The 16,379-nt window shown below is 35.2% G+C and overlaps 1 protein-coding gene and 1 pseudogene across 1 annotated transcript in view; both read left to right on the top strand.

The window, feature by feature from the left end:
* SORBS2 (sorbin and SH3 domain containing 2) overlaps positions 1–16,379 on the top strand; it is a 299,053-nt gene that overhangs the window by 50,756 nt on the left and 231,918 nt on the right. The window lies entirely within an intron of this gene.
* LOC112483357 lies at positions 6,358–6,476 on the top strand (annotated as a pseudogene).

The following is a 16,379-nucleotide window of genomic DNA, read 5'->3' as shown; positions in this document are numbered from 1 at the left end:
ACTTTATTACTAAAATTATTGTATAAAATATGTAATAATTTCTCCCAAGGACTGAGAAAGAATTATGTCAATAAAATAAGAAAACTGTCTGAAGAAATTCGCTGTTATATGAGCATTCCAGAAATACATTGACTTCACAAAAGACTAAATGTTAGAACCTCTTATGAGTCAAGAGTGTGAACGGAACTAAAGAATGTTGAGAGATTATGTAGAAAGTGGGTCCTCTTCTGAAGAAATCATAATCTAGATGAGTCACCTATCATCTACCTGCTCATCCCATGGCCTGAAACCCAGAAAAAGGCTAATTCAATCTCCCAGTGAAATCATATTATCTTATCTCTACCAGGTCCTCAGTGCCATTCTGTATTCCTTTTTTGAGATCATATTAATCATTTTTGAGCCTTTATTTTGAGCTTTCAACAAAAGTGCAATGACATTTTTATTTTTATTAAAAAAATAGTACAAGCTCATTTTAAAAATCAAGCAATATAGAAATATATAGAGAACATGCAAGATGTCACCCAAAGTCCTGTCACCCTGATATATAATCATCATTAATGCTAACTGATAAATATTAATATTTATCTCTTTACAAGGACATCTGGATAGAAAATATAAATGGGAACAATTTCCATATATGGGAGCTATAAACATGAAAATTTCATTTTTAAAGTCAGGTTTACTGAAGAATAATTTACATTTAATAAAATTCAGCCTTTTTAGGTGTACAGTTCTGAGTTTTGGCAAATACAGTTATGTAAGCTCTCACACAATTAAGATATAGAATATTATTGTTACCCCGTAAAATTCTCTCATGTCCTTTTCTAGTCAATCACCTTCTCCCTCTCCCAGCTCTTGGCAAAACTGACCTGATTTCTGTCTCTATAGTTTTGCTTTCTACAGAAAGTCTTATAAATGGAATCATACAATATATAATTTTATATGTATGATTTCTTTCACTTAGCATAATGCTGTCGAGATTCTTCCATGATACTGTATGTAACAGTATTTATATCAATGTGAATAAACATATTCTCTGTTGGACAGACCTCATTTTATTGACAAGCTCTGTGCTTATAAACTCATCATGAGTACTGACCACTGTTTACAGAGGGGTAGTTTGTTCCTTTTTATTGCTGAATGACATTTCTTTGTACCAACGTAGCATATTTTGCTTATCTGTTCACCAGTCAGAGGATATCTGAGTTGTTTCCATTTCGGACTATTATAAACAATGCTGCTTTGAACAGCACACACACACACAGGACTTTGTGTGGATATCAGTTGTCATTTCTTTTGGTTTTAAACCTGGACGTAGAATTGCTATTGTAAGTACATGTTTTATACCCCAAAAAACTGACAAACTGTTTCCCAAAATAGCTGTGCCATTTTGCATTCTCACTAGCAATATATGAGCATTCTGGTTCCTCTGCATATTCACCAGCATTGGTGCTGTAAAGTTTTAAAATAATTTTAGCCACCAAATAGGTGTGTAGTGGTATCTCATTATAGTTTTAATTTGCATTTTCCTAATGACTTCTGTTAAGCATCTTTTCCTGTGTTTTATTTGTCATTAATATATTTTCTTTGGTAAAATATCTCTTCAGATCTTTTGCTCATTATTTATATTGAGTTTTTTTATTAGTGAATATTAAGAGTTCTTTTTGTAGTACGGATATAAGTTCTTTTTCTAGTAAGTGTTTTTACAAATATTTTCTCCCTATCTGTGGCTTTTCATTTTCTTAGCATTATCTTTCATAGTAGAGAAGTTTTTAAATTTGGAAAAATTTGATTTGTCAGTTTTTTTTATGGATTGTACTTTTGGTATCCTTTCTAAGAAATCTTTGCCTAATCCCAGGTCACAAAAATTTTCTTCTGTATGTTCCTCTAAAAGTTTTATATTTTAAAGATTTATAGGTGTCTATGATCGATTTTAGTTAATTTTTGTATAAGGTACAAAATATGAGTCAAGGTTCATGTTTTGGCATAGGTTTAACCAAAAGCTCAGATATCGTTTGTTAAAAAACAAAACAAAACAAAACTGTCCTTTCTCTATTGAATTGCCTTAATCCTTTTGTCAAAACTATTTGGCATTATGTTGGGGTGGAGTCAATTTTAAACTCTCTATTGTGTTCTATTGACCTAAGTGTATATTCCTTTACCAATGCCACACTATCTTGATTATTGTTGCCTTATGATAAGTCTTGAAATTGTGTAGTTTGAGTCTTCTAACATTGTTCTTTTTCAAATTCATTTTGACTGTTTTAGTACTGTACTTTTCCATATAAATTTTAGAATCAACTGGGTGATAGCCACCAAAAAAAAAAAATTCTACTGGAATTTTTGTTGAGTTGAATTGAATCTATAGAAGTGTTTGGGAAGAATTGGTATCTTAACTGTATCGAGTATTCTGATCCCATGAAAACAATAGTTTCTGGTAGATTCTTCTGGGAATTTATATTCACACAATCATAATCTCTTTGAATAAGGACAGTTTTTTTTCTTCCTTTCCAATCAACAAGACTTTTTTTCCCACCAATTTAATTTTCAAAAAGTACTAAATGTAATTTTATAGTAATGGAAGAGAGAAATTACATAAAACTAATGAATTATAGAAATGTGGATAAATATTTTTGTTACACGAAATATTAGTGTCTAAAAGATCATATCAAGGTAATGAATAATATTTTGAAAATCATTAAGCAATTAAGCTCTTTAAGTTTTTTGTTTGTTTGTTTGTTTGTTTGTTTTTAGGCAAGGCAACCCTTGGTTGACCTCACAGTTTGCAAGGACCTTGTCAGTTTACAATCCCTCTTTTTTTTTTTTTTAATTCCTATAGCACCTGGTCTTCCTAAGTGGTCTCCCATGCAAGTACTAACCAGGCCCAACCCTGATTAGCCTCTGAGATCAGTCTTTAAGTTTTTTATACCTCTGTTTTAAATTTAGATGTTATCGATGAATTCAATCATGTGACATATTAAGGAAATTAACGATTTTATACTTCCTTCTTTTTTCTTTTCCCTACTTGCTGATCATTTGATTATATTGTTATATTTATAACACCTTAAATTCTGTAACCAAAATTCCCACAATAATTTAGCTGTAGTGTTGTATTCAGAAAAACAATTCATTCTCACATTATTTATCCTCTCACCATTGCTTTTTTATTCTTGACGTTTTTGCTTTGATTTGAAACATATTTGGCCAGATCTCATAGTCAAAAGTTGTTGATGTTTTTTTCAAGAAGAATTAATTTGTTCTACATTTTCTGAATTCTGAAGAGATCTATGGCTAGCCTAAATGTTTCACCACTTGTAGAGGACTTCCTTTCTTCCTACTTGGACATCTGAAAATTCTTTTTTCATACTTGATGTTAAATAATTTTGAAAGAATGTATTTTGGTTATCAATTGTTCTATATGCATTTTTTCTGGAACACAGTTTCTGTCCCTCATTTCAGAGAATTTTCTTTGGTACAAAATTTTATACAAAATTTTGGGTGTTGTGACAATTTCTTTTTCTGAAATGCTATTTATTTGGATGATTGTAGTCTAGTCTCCAAATTTATTATCTTCTCTTAACTGCTTTAATCTCTTTTCCTATGCTTTCACTCTCATATCTAGTCATTGCTATTTCTAATGTATTGTTCTGGAAAGAGTTATTATTTTGTTTCTCAATTTCCTTAACTGAAAGATCTCCCTTTTTATATCATAGTTTTATTATTTGACCATCTAACTTCATTTTACTGAAGTTATGTTAGGTCCTTCTATAGTGCTAAGAATTTAAAAGGAATGTCATTGTATAATGTTATTGTATAATGTTATTTTACTATTTTTTAAATTCAGACTTTTGCTTACTGAACTTCTTTCTCTTTTCTTTTCTTTCCTTTTTCTTATCTTCTTTCCGTCTTTTCTCCTCCCTTCTCTTCTTTCTTTCACCTTCTCTCCCTCTTTTTTCTTCTCATCACCTTCCCCTCTTCCCTGCCTTCTTCCCCCCTCCTTCTCAGCGCTATGTATGTACAGCTACCACCTCATTTTTCATCATGCTCATGCTTACCATGAATGATACATTTGCTCTCACAAAATGAAGGAAACTGTCCTGAATCTATTACCCTTATTTGACCAAGATCTATTTGCCTCTAGCTTAACAGTTGACAATTGAAATAAAAGTTATTTCAATTTCTCTAAGATTCTATCATACATAAGTACTTTACACCCATGCCAAAAAATTATATGAAGAGTACAAAATACAAAGAAATGTTTGTCATGGAGAAAAACTGAAAAGAATAGAAATAACCTCCAGTGGGTTGGGAAGTGGTTAATTAAAGTACAGCAATTCCATATTATGACATATTATGTAACTTTTAAAAGCAACAAGACAGATTTGTGTATACTGAGGCTAAAAAAATGTCTTGAAAGTCGTTATTAAATGAAATAAAAAGCATGGCAAAAGAAAATACAGTACTGATAAACAAAGCAATACTTGCATACGTGTGTTAATGTGTAGTTATACATGTATGTGAGCATATACCTGATAAACTCCTAGAAGGATGTAGGTACTGCAAAAACTGCTCACAGTGTTTGCTCTGGAAAGAGAAGAGGAGTTGATGGCTGGGGCTAAATATGAGAGATAAATAAATATGAGAAAGGCTCATATTTATTCTCTCTGTATCTGTATTGTTTGAACCATTAACAGAGAAAATAGAACCATACATCATGTGTATAATTTTTAAAAGCTGAGTCCAGAAAAATAAAAGCCACTCTTTGTTAAACGTGTACATCAACGATTGTCTTTAACATGAAGATTCACTCAGTTACAGAGTGACATGGGTTGACCACAAGGGGAATTTAAATACCTCCAAAACTTCTAAGAAGTTTTTGTATTGTTGTTTTTATTTGTTTGTTTTTGTTTCGTATTAACTAAGAGAGTTTTAACCTCGGAGTTGGGTAGACTATAAAACAAGTGACTCAGCACATAATTTTGGGTAGGAGAGCCTTTAGGTGATCTCGAATGACTGCCTCTCTCGCATTTGCTCTGAATCACCTCTATATTTTCACGATGACATCTGATTCCATTCAACCAGGTATTCAGTAGTAAAAATAAAAAGATCTAGAATTTTAATAAACGTGAATGCATGCACGTGTGAGGCATTATGCTAAACACAATATTCCGTGACACGGAAACAAACAAAGTAAGGTAAAATGTGATAATAGCTATTTAGCTTACTTAGTCCCTATATTGGTAGAGAGGTCATTCACACAATTAGAGTCAAGGGCAACTAATGGAAGTCTAACATCAATAAGTAACCGAAAACAATTAAAATACTTAAAGTTCTAGCAGCATTTATTTATAATTAGCTCTTTTATGAAAATTATCTAAGAATAGCAATAGAGAGTTGAATATGTGTGGAGAGATAGTATTAGAGAATGCCTTGTCCCAAAGCTGTTAGTTAATAACTTCGACAGGCCCTTAAAAATGATTTTTTTATTTCAACAAGAGGTAGAAATTTTAAAATCATAAATATGTAAAACTAAGACTATCAAGTCATTTAATCTGCATTTATTGAACTCTTACTCTGTGACAGGCCCTGTTCCAGATGCTGAACAAAACAGTGGACAAAACCGACCCAAATTCTTGCCCATGGGGGCTTACATTCTAATGAACAAATTCTCCATAATTTCCACTACTTACCCAGAACTAAAGTTTATAGTTTGAGGAGTATTGTTTTAATCTTTTTTCTTTGTATTTATAGATGTATTACTTTTTTCACAAAGCTGTGATTGTGATGTGAGTGTATTATACTTAAAATAATGTAGTCACATTTTCTACATTATGAAATATTTTTCACATTTATTAAAATTATTTTCACGGCATCGCTGTGTGCCAAGGTTTAAGTGAACCGTAGTTTATCAATTGATCCCTTATTGCTTCAGATTATTTCAATTTTTCTTTCATTATTATAAACAACAATATGATAAATGTCCTTGTAGACAAATCTCTGCACAAGTCTAAGACTACTTTTTTAGGATCGCATAAAAGATGTGAAATTGCAGGATAAAGGGTTTCAGGATCCTCTTCCATTACTGGTGAAGTTAACAGATTAGTAAATACTATAATTAATGTTTGATATAAATTAGCAAAGTTTTACGTAAAGGTAGAAGTTTCTATATATTTTAATTAAAGTAAAGAGAAAACTTCATCACTTAATTTATATTCATTTATTTAGAATAATATAAATATGCAAGTTATATTTTTATGTCTGCATATTAATAGCTCTCCTTAAGAGAACATAATTTGATTTAAAAAGTATTTCTTATATCTTGTTTTAGGGAACAAATGATTTTAAAATTATAGCTTTGTCCAGGGCCATGCCACTCTGAATGTGCCCGATCTCGTCTGATCTCAGAAGCTAAGCAGGGTTGGGCCTGGTTAGCACTTGGATGGGAGACCACCTAGGAAGACCAGGTGCTATAGGCATTAAAATAAATAAATAAAATTATTTCTGAACAATATGCAGGATAAATTATGAGCATCAAAGTGCATCAAACTCCAATCTTCCTCTAAATATTTTTTCTTCATACAAAAGCAAACATTATAATCACTGCTGTGTGATCGCTCTATCCTGGTGATCAGCATCTAGCAGCAGAGAAAACCAGATATGCATTTCTCTAGATTTCAAATTATGCCCATAACTTCCATTCCTAGGTCAAACTTTTTCAGTTTCAAAGTTTAGTTAAAAACATAACTAAAACTGTCAAATATTCAGGTAGCTTTCATTGTAGTATTAAGAATTCCTTATCTGGCTGGGTTTATGATGGAAATTCAAGCGGCAAGGCAGCATTTGTTGACAGCTGCCACTAAGGAGAATGAAAAACAGAAGCAGGTATTATTAAGAACATATTTCTCTATCTCTATCTCCATAAGCTCACATACTGTGAAAGATAGATATATACTACTGGAATTCAAACAGTTTATCAGAGAAGATTTAAGAATCGTTTAAAAATAAAGTCACTGCAGCATACTAAATAATAGATTCTGTAATGGGGAAGAGTAGCTGGACCGCTCTGTAAGTCCTTCTCTGGGTGAATTGTTTGGGGAAAACACTTTCTGGTACAGAATTAATTTTATAATAGCATTTGTTCATCTGCTCATTTTTTTAGCCAGTATTTATTGAGTCCTCTATATGCCAGACACGAATGCTAAGCACTAAGCATACATTGGTGAATAAAACAGATGTATCAAGCTTACCTACCATGAATTTATCATCAGACCTACCAGTAATTCTTACCACAGTAACTCCCATCATTAGAGATAACCAATGAATATGAAGGTATGATCGGTCTGATCAGCCGCTATCCTCCTGAAAAGAAGCAATTATGTAGTAGAGAGAGCTCTCTCTCTCCCTTCCCAGCACTTCCCAGCAAGGGAGCAAGATGGAAATGTAAGAGTGAGGCAGAAAAGTTCCTTTCTCCTCTCCACAGCCCCTTCTATTCCCCTCTTCCCTCTCCGCTCTCTGCCCCTCCCACCCTCTTCCTAAAATTAATCCACAAATAATCTTGAATTTAGGCTCTGTCTCCATAGACAAATTTAAGTGAAAGATGAATAACTTCCTGTTGCATTTTTCTGAGCATCTGAATAATTTAAAACAGAATGAAAATATTTCCCTTGAAAGCTGGTGGCATGTTTTTATTTATTGTTATCACTCTTCATTGTCATCATCATTGGTCATTTATTGATATTTAGTGCATTCCAAGCATATCCATTTACATTCACATCTTGTGAAACTCTCACAGCTCTACAAAGGAGATATTATTATCCTGTTTGAACAGATGAAGGAAAATGGAGGCCAAGGCTATTTATGTGATTTGCCCAGGGTCACAGTTCTAGTAGCAGACAGAGCCTGGGTTAGATCTCCAGTACTATACTCCATGCACCAGTTTCCCAAATTAACTGCATTTGATAAGAGCTGCTTGTAGAAGGAATCTCTTCTGGATTTCTCTTCTTTCCCTCACATTTATTCCTAATATAAATCAAATCAGAAAGTTCTCATAAAGAATACCAATAGAATATGAAAATGAAGCAAGATACCAACTTGATCATTTTTAAGTCTATTATACTTTTTAAATAAAAGGTTTAAAAGGAAACCTATGCTAATTTTAATGTTTCCCAAAGCAAAGTCTATGAGAAAGTCACATATGCACAGAAACCAGGTACTGTCATCAGCTATAGAAAGCTGACATTTGCCGAGGTATCCTGCACAAAGAGATTATAAAATCAGATTCAGAAAGCTGGCATAACATTGGGGGGACAGGTGTACTTTTAAACCAGGGTGACTCTGGTGAAAAAGTCTTCATAATCCCCAGAACCTGATTGCAGTCCTATGGAATGCAGCCATTAACGCCAAGACAGCCTTCAGGTGTGAAAAGCAGAGGCCTTCTTTAACCCAGGAGCACCTGCCCACCTAGCAATCACCATCATAACCACTATTCCCAGCAGTAAAGGATGAAAGATTCAGAACCTTTTTCAGGGGGAGACCACTGCCCACAGGTCCTAAGAATGTGAACATTTCAAGTGTCCACAGTTCTATTTTCCTTCTGAGTATCAGTTTTAGTCTCCAGTATTTATAGCATTATCAGGGCTTGATTGCTTTGTTGAGCCTATTAAATAAGTAAAGGGGAAGCCATGTTTCTGTAGGAACTTGAACAGTTACTTAAATTCTCTTCTCATTTTCATTTATAAAATCTATATTATTCTGCTTTGTATTTTGTTGACGGGATACATTTATTTACTGCAAAATAATCACTACCTTAATGTTAGCTAATGCCTCCATAACATGACATACTTATCATTTCTTTTTTTGTGGTAGAACTTTTAAGATACAGTATTTTAGCAGGTTTCGATGATATAATACAGTATTATTAGCTATAATCATCATGCTATACATTAGATCCCCAGTATTTATCCATCTTATAACTGGAAGTTTGTATTCTTAAATGACATCTCTCCATTTCTCCCAATCCCCAGGCCCTGGTAACCACCATTCTATTCTCTGTTTCTACAGTTTGGCTTTTTCATATTCTACATATAAATGAAATCATATAGCATTTATCTTTGACTTATCTCACTTAGTATAATGCTCTCAAGGTCCATTCATGTTGTTGCAAACAGCAGGATGTCCTTCTTCCTCATGATTGAATAATATTTGTGTGTGTGTGTGTGTGTGTGTGTGTGTGTGAACACCTTTTTTTCCATTCATCCATTGATGGATACTGCAATGAACATAGGAGTGCAGACATCTCTTCTGTCTTTATTTCCTTTAGATATGTACCCAGAAATGGGATTGTTAGACTGTATGGTAGTTCTATTTTTAAATTTTGGGGAGCCTCCATACCCTTTTCAATAGTGGCTACACTAATTTACATTCTCACCAACAGCGTACCAGAGTTCCCTTTTCTCCACATCCCTCCCAACATTTGTTATCTGTTGTCTTTTTATGATAGCCATTATAACAGGTGTGAGGTGATATCTCATTGTGGTTTTGGTTTGGTGCATTAACTTTCTATTTGGGAAATTATTTCCTTTGAATTCCTAAAATGTACTTGAGGGACTAGTAATCGTCGTTATGCATATAGAAATAATCTAAAGAGAACAACCAACGTCACTTAACCTTGTTTCCTCAAACCCTAACACAGTGATGGAGGCATAACAGGTGCTTGGGAAGTTTAAATAAATGAATGAGGTTTCTTTCCTTAATGTTCATTGAGTTATTTAGAAAAACAAATCTTCTATTAACACTGGTTCTACAAAAAGGACAACAGTGTACTTATTTCAACCAATAGCATCACCTCACCAGAGTGGATTCTTAAAACTTTCCCAAAAGACCTAGTCCCAGGATTCACCTGGCAACAATCGTGATCCAAAGCCTTTGAAAGGTGGCGATAATTCACAGCACAAGGTACCTGACAAAGCAAAGCAGGGGCCGGGTGTGGTTACCCCTGAGTTATCAGTGCAGCATCTGTCTAACTATGCTGACCTCAGAAACTTGCTGGGCAGGGTTTTCTGATGCTGCTAACAGTTCGGTCTCATTAGAGACATAGTTATTGTGATCAAAGTTCGAATGAGATCAGAGACAAACAGTTTGAAACATAACACTAAAAAAGTGGTTGTGGCTTCCAGTTATTTCAAATGAGTCTCCTTTGTTGAGATAAAGACTTGGGAAGCTCATAGTGGGTCATGAAAAGAAGAGAGGCAAGAAACGGAGAGTAAAGGACTTTCTGTGAGAGCCCTGGGGGCAGGCAGTGATGTGCTAAACTGTGGGTATTTTTCATCTCCTGAAGATAGCACTCATCTTGCAATTCTCCCAAGCAGTGAGTCTAACTTTTCATTGATGTCCATTTGCATTAGATCTCAACCTGTGGGCACTACATAATGACAATATGTATTTCCTCATATAAAAGGCAGATAAAGGCAGGCATTTAAAGCATACAATGGCCCAACAAGTTTAAAAAAGTGCTGTTTTGTGTAAATTATTGTAGTGGCTGGTCTTATGATTATTTTATTTTTAATATACAATATGGTTCATTTAAATCTTACTCTCTCAGTAAGATTTTTCAACTTTTTATTCCCCAGAGGCTTATAAACATAAAGGGACAGAGGGGTTTATGTTTTATGGCTATCTTTTATTTGAATAAAATAAAAGATAAAGTCACTGACACAGTTAAGTAATTCCTCAAAGAAACATATTCTCTCAGAACTGGAAAAGGAATCTTCCTCATGTTGCACTTGGGAAATTTGCTAACTGTGCAAAGTCGAAAGTGGAAATGAGGCCCAATTTCCAAGTTCATAGATCTGTCCATGAGACAATCAATCCTCTGCCTAGTGACTAGGGCAGGCATTCCAAGTTGTCTACCCAGCAGCCGATCTCCTTTCTTACTAAGAGAACCCCAGTTACATCTGAAGTAACAATGTGCCCAAGTGAAAACTACATTTCCCAGCATCTATTGAAGTCGGTTTGGGTCCAGAAATGTGAGTGACAGTCAGTGGGCTCAGGAAACATTGGTCTGTGCCTCACTGTGCTTCCTGCTTTCTCCTTGACTGGAACACGAATGTGATAGCCGAGGTTGTAGTGGCCACCCTTTATGAGCCAAATATGAGGCCATACATTAAGGATGGTAAATCACAAAGACAGAAGGAGATTGGAACAGTGAGAATGTCACCGTTGGGGCCGACCAGAGTTCGGTGTCACCCCAATGTAGTGGGGAGGGAGAGGGATAACGACGGTGCAGACGTGTAGTTAGCATTTTTCCTCGGTTCTTTGAGATTTAATAGTTTTATTAAAAATGTATCTGAGAAAGACAAAGAATGCCCCAAAGAGGCACTGGGTCCCAGTGCTGTAACCAACGCAAAGGAGCCAAAATGGTTACAAAAGGACAGAAAGGCCACCAAAAAGAGAACCCAAAACGGCAAAAAGGGAAGGGAGCCCAGAAGGGCAAAAAGGACCCAGAAGTGGGAATGTCTGCTTTATATTTGGGCCGTGATGGGTGGTTCCAAAGGCATTTCTGGGTGATTGGCAAGTGAAGTCATCTTGACTGACACCTGATTGGCACTAGGCAATAACTTCGCCTAGTGCACATGTGCATACCCAGAATTCTACTACCATTGGGGCGTTCTTTGGGCAGTCTCTAGGCTGGGCATCTATTCCTTTGTTCCCCTGTCTCTCATGTCTGACTTGTTAGTTACCTAACAAGAATATAGTGGATCCTTCGTATAGGTCTGGATTTGCCTATCTACTATGTCTGATAGAAAAAAATAAGCCCTTAATTTGTTACAGTTATTTGAGTTTCTCTATCAATTGAATGAATACCTTAAATGAAAGCATGTCCCAGTGCAGTTCTTCAGTAAATCAGAAATATTAGAAAAACAACATTTTCTATGAATTATTTATGCCATCTCTGTTCTTAGGGTTTTCTGTTTAAAATAGAAAACTACCTATCTGCCTTTTACGGTCCATGTCTCTTTGATATGGTACCCATCCTTCCCCAGCACGCTTGTCCATTTGTTTTCACTCTTTCACCACCAAAGGCAAATTTTTTCTCCACAGTCTGAGCACTCAGATCTTTGCTGTGACTGTGTATATTTGTTTCATGCTCCATAAAATCAGCATTGTTTCTCCTCTAGATTTTGCCCCAGAGGATTTTGTTTGTCTTTATTACTTTGTACTTATATAGCAGAACATTCTGACCTGTCTTGAATGAACATCAGATTTATGTCTAACAAATTTTCCAACCGCTGCCCAAGACAAGAGATTTTTCTGTATTGGTTCAAAAGCAATACCTTTTGGTTGTTATCTGACACAGTGTGACATCCTCCTGGTTATGGAGACAATTTCCTAGCCACTAAATTTTGCCACAGATCTTTAGCTTTTTATCTTCCACTAAGCAGGCTTTATAGAAAAGAGTCACATAAAAAAATTACAAAAGGTGATGGTACAGAAAAGATGGCTCTTAGCCAACAGTCAAGATCTTAAATAGTAGTGAAATAATTTATTGAAATGTTAACATCTGTGTTCTCTCTATTTTTTTTCCTTCATGCCCCTCATCCAAATGTGAATCCCTTTTTCCTGAGATTTTAAAGGCTTTGCTCTGTAGAAAGTAGAAAGTTTCTATTTCTACTCTACTTCTCTATACTGCTCTACTCTACTCCATTCCTGTGACTTTTTGTTAAACTTTAGAGGCATTTCTTATCTTTTATAGGGTCTTAAATTAACTGACTTGAAGGGAGAAGAGAAAGGGCTTGACATTTGAAGGCTTACTCCAGAGGGAGAGATTTCCTACTAGATGAGATAGAGAGGGTGGTATTTGCCTTGTGAGTAGCCTGTGGTATTGGTGGGACCTCAGAGAGTTGGTTGCCCCCAGAGAGGATGTCTCCTCAAAAATCACAGATACCCTAGCTTCACCAGGGACTTTCAGAGCCAAGTATGGCAACAAGCACTAGAGTCCCCAGAACTGAAGGTAATAGAGAGGCTAGATAATGGATAGTGTTTGTACTCATGACTGGGGCTTCTCTCAATATTTCTGGACCTAGAAAGATACCTTTGGGTGACAGTGATGGGGCTCAAGAAAAAAGCTCTAGTAATGACTAGTTTTAATTCTTGCCCGTCCAATGGTTGAAATCAAATTTAAGTTGACTTGAACAAAAGAGAAATGTAACCATTCCTTCTCACCTAACTTCTTGGACTGAGATTCTCACCTACTAGATTGTTTCTAGAGGAAATGAAAGATCTACAAATACAAATCTTACAGTCATAATGTAAAGTTCCCTCTGACCCTGTCCTATTTTTAGTTCTACTTGTGCCTATGTGTCTTATCAGGTGAATAGGGATCATTTTGACATCATTCAGAGTCTGGATTAGTTAACAAAAATCTTTTAACATTTTGTTGATAGTAAGTACTATTTTGATCTTTAAAATAAACATCAATATTTTTGTATACATTGCATTGCACCTAAATGAGATCTCTTCTCATCAGAGCACTGCCGGTATTATTTTTTCAGAACTCTGAGTTCTGCCTTCATTCTGCAAATTCCGAAATTCTGCAGTTGAAATAAACAACTAGCTGAGATAAATAATTCAGATTAAGAAATATACATTTATTAAAGCTGTCAATTCAGTGGATAGTAGCACTGGTTATAAAATAAATTCAGATGTGGCAGGAATCTGTCTTTTACTGAGGTTTCTAGGCAACCATCAAGATGGGAAAGAAATATATTTGTAATAAAATATTATTTCTTAGGCAAGTTGAAATGAAGAATTTCAAGGTGGGGAAAAAAGGGAAAATAAGAAAAAAACTGTCTCATCTAGAAAAAGTTTTTAAAAATGATTTGAACAAAATGTATTAATACATAGCAGTCTCAATTTATATAAAGCAAGCTAATTGAATCTGTTATTACCTCTACTATGAGTGAAAATGGAAGAAAAAATAATACCCATGAATCAGGTTCATGGCCTTTATAAAATTGAATGCGCATTGTAGTTAACTCAAACTCATTTCCAACATAAGATAATGTATCTTAAGTGATGTTACTAACAGCTGGATTAACTGAATTAGAAACAAAATAAATTTTAATTTAGAACGACCACCTTTTTTTTGACTCACTGATTAACCTTGCACTTGCTTTGCTGTGAGTCTGAGAACATTGGCCTATTTCCTCTTAAAACTGGTATTCACTCAAAACCAGCTTCCCCCAGCCACCGTCGGTAATAGTTATCAATATTTTACAATGCCAACTAGCTGGTAACTATAGAAACCAGGGCAGGGATTGGAAAACATGAAAACCCTCTCAAATATGACTACATTTTTGAAGATTCCTAAGCCTTCTGGAATTTCCCTTGGCAATTCGTACTAATCGTGATCTGTATTTCCTGGGTGAGAGTTCAAGAAGACACATGGCAAAAAGCCTGGTTAAATCATGTCATCTGAAACCAGTCTGTGGACAGTTTGTACTTCAGTGCCAAATAAAAATCTTAGCGCTGTGCACAAGAGAAACAAAAAGTTTTGTTTATCGAGAAAGATCTAGAATTTTTGCATTAGGGTGTCTGATAAAATTTGGGGACAGACTTTAAATCCAATGTCGCTATGGCTAAACTAGGGTTCTTAGAAACTAGGTTACATTAGAGAAGACTAGAGGAAAATATGAAGTGTTTCAAGTGGTAGGAAGCTGCTAGGAGTTAAGGGAGAGGAACACTGAAAATTTCCTGAGTGAGTGAATAATTCCTTTAGTAAGGATGCTCTTGGAAAAGATGCTGTGAAACTCAATGTTCCCACTTGATAATGTACAGAATGTAATACCCCTCAAAGTATGTATATATATGTGTATATACATATATCCTAAATCCCTCAGTTTTATATTTTATTGGGCCTCAGGGGAGACAGGAAATAGTTAAGGTCCCAGATTTGTATATGGCACTTCAGCAAAGAGGATTATTTCCAACAGAATTAAGCTAATTAGTGGGTCTTGGTGAAGGTGGGAGTGCCAGGGACGCGCTGAAGGACTGCAGGGAAGAAGCAACATACACGGTGGATCCTGTGGGGCTGTTGCCCGCTCTCGTTCCTGTTCAGGGGAACAAACAGACAGGGTACTGTAACTGGTCTCTCACTTTGCAATCAACTGAGATGGAGGTTGATAATTAAACTTACACGACACGAATTACTCTCTTTTAGTATTAAAGGCAACTCTAAATTATTCCACCTTGGCAGCCACATCAAAGACAGGAAAATGCCGGAGAACAGAAAGATGCCCGAGGTAATGCCTAAACTAAGCAAGCGTTTGGGGAGATAAGAAGATTGCAAGAATACGGGCTGGTCAGGGCAAAGTGAAGATTTATCCTAAAGCGACCACTTTAACTTCTGCTGCGGTGTGCCAACTTCTATTAATCTTTACTTCCCATTCTTGTTACCTACAACCCACTTTCTACAGGATAGTTTATTTGCTCCCAACAAGTTACTTTCTTCTGGTAAATTGTTAAATAATTCCTTGCCTGCCCCCACTTCCCAAATCCTTAGAACCTAATTTGATGAAACGAATCTAGTGATAGTTAGGGGTGATGATTTCAAATCTTCAAATGTTCTTTGCCTCACAGGTATTTTGTTGATTGCATGAGATTTTTTTTTTTCCCCCTGAGGTATGTTTTTGCCCTTCTGGCTTTTTATGGTATTATGAGAACAATGACTTCATTCTCTCCAGTTGATAATAATAATGGCATGCTTTTATAACTTGAAAAGGCATCTGCTTATTGATATGGGGGTTAAAATTAACTATAACGCAAGTGTTAGCCATTGCATACCTCGCCTTATCTTGTGGAACAAAATAAATAGGATAGAAAACATGTGAAGCGTGTGGTTGTTTAAGTAAATGATAATCTGTGTTTCAGGATAGACCTTGGTCTCCTTATGCTTTATTTCACAGCTGAAAAATTAAGCAAAGAACCCGACATTGCTGCATATAGACCTATCTAAACAACACCAAAATGGAGAGAAAATAAAAATGCTATAATGAAGAGGTCACATTTAACTCACAGTCATAATATCTGTTAGGTTAATACAAATGTGGAAATTGACAAGCTGATCTTTCTCTTTAGAGGTGACACGAATCTCCGACCCAGGTGCCAACTCCAATCACATTTCCTGTGGGATCCTCTTCTGCTTAAAATCACAAAAATACCATTAAAACTGATTGGAATTTCAATCCTAACAAAGAAAAGGGATGATAAACAAATTTAAGAAGCCTGGTAAAATAAGAAACCTGAAAATGGAATAAATACGCTAATTTTATGCAATAGCACTAGTATTTGTAAACTAGTGTGTGACATAACTTAATCCCAAA

Source organism: Pteropus alecto, unplaced genomic scaffold (genome assembly GCF_000325575.1).
Source record: "Pteropus alecto unplaced genomic scaffold, ASM32557v1 scaffold24, whole genome shotgun sequence".
NCBI classification, from domain to species: Eukaryota; Metazoa; Chordata; class Mammalia; order Chiroptera; family Pteropodidae; genus Pteropus; species Pteropus alecto.
The sequence above is the reverse complement of the archived record's forward strand: the minus strand, read 5'-3'. Positions and strand labels throughout refer to the sequence as shown.